The sequence below is a fragment of the Nestor notabilis genome, unplaced genomic scaffold (genome assembly GCF_000696875.1).
Source record: "Nestor notabilis isolate BGI_N333 unplaced genomic scaffold, ASM69687v1 scaffold21821, whole genome shotgun sequence".
NCBI classification, from domain to species: Eukaryota; Metazoa; Chordata; class Aves; order Psittaciformes; family Psittacidae; genus Nestor; species Nestor notabilis.
Window position 1 is genome coordinate 26994 of NW_009915540.1, and position 277 is coordinate 27270.

Genomic DNA, 277 nt, shown 5'->3' on the forward strand with positions numbered 1-277 from the left:
CCCAAGGTCCTTCCCACCGTGTTGGGTGGCGCAGTGCTGGTTTCGGGCTGCGACCTGCTCTGGGGGTGTCTGTGGAGCTCCTGAGCCTGCAGCTCCACCAGGCTCTGGGGTGAAGGTGCAGGCTCCTTCCTCAGAGGGTGAGCTTCTTGCCCCGGGGTGTCTCGTCCCCGTCTCTTCATCCCTCCTCCCCCTTGGATCCACCGCTCCCGGCCCGGCGGAACACACTGCACAGGGGGATCTCGGCGCCGTTTCACCGCCCGGGAGCGAGGCCGGGCCC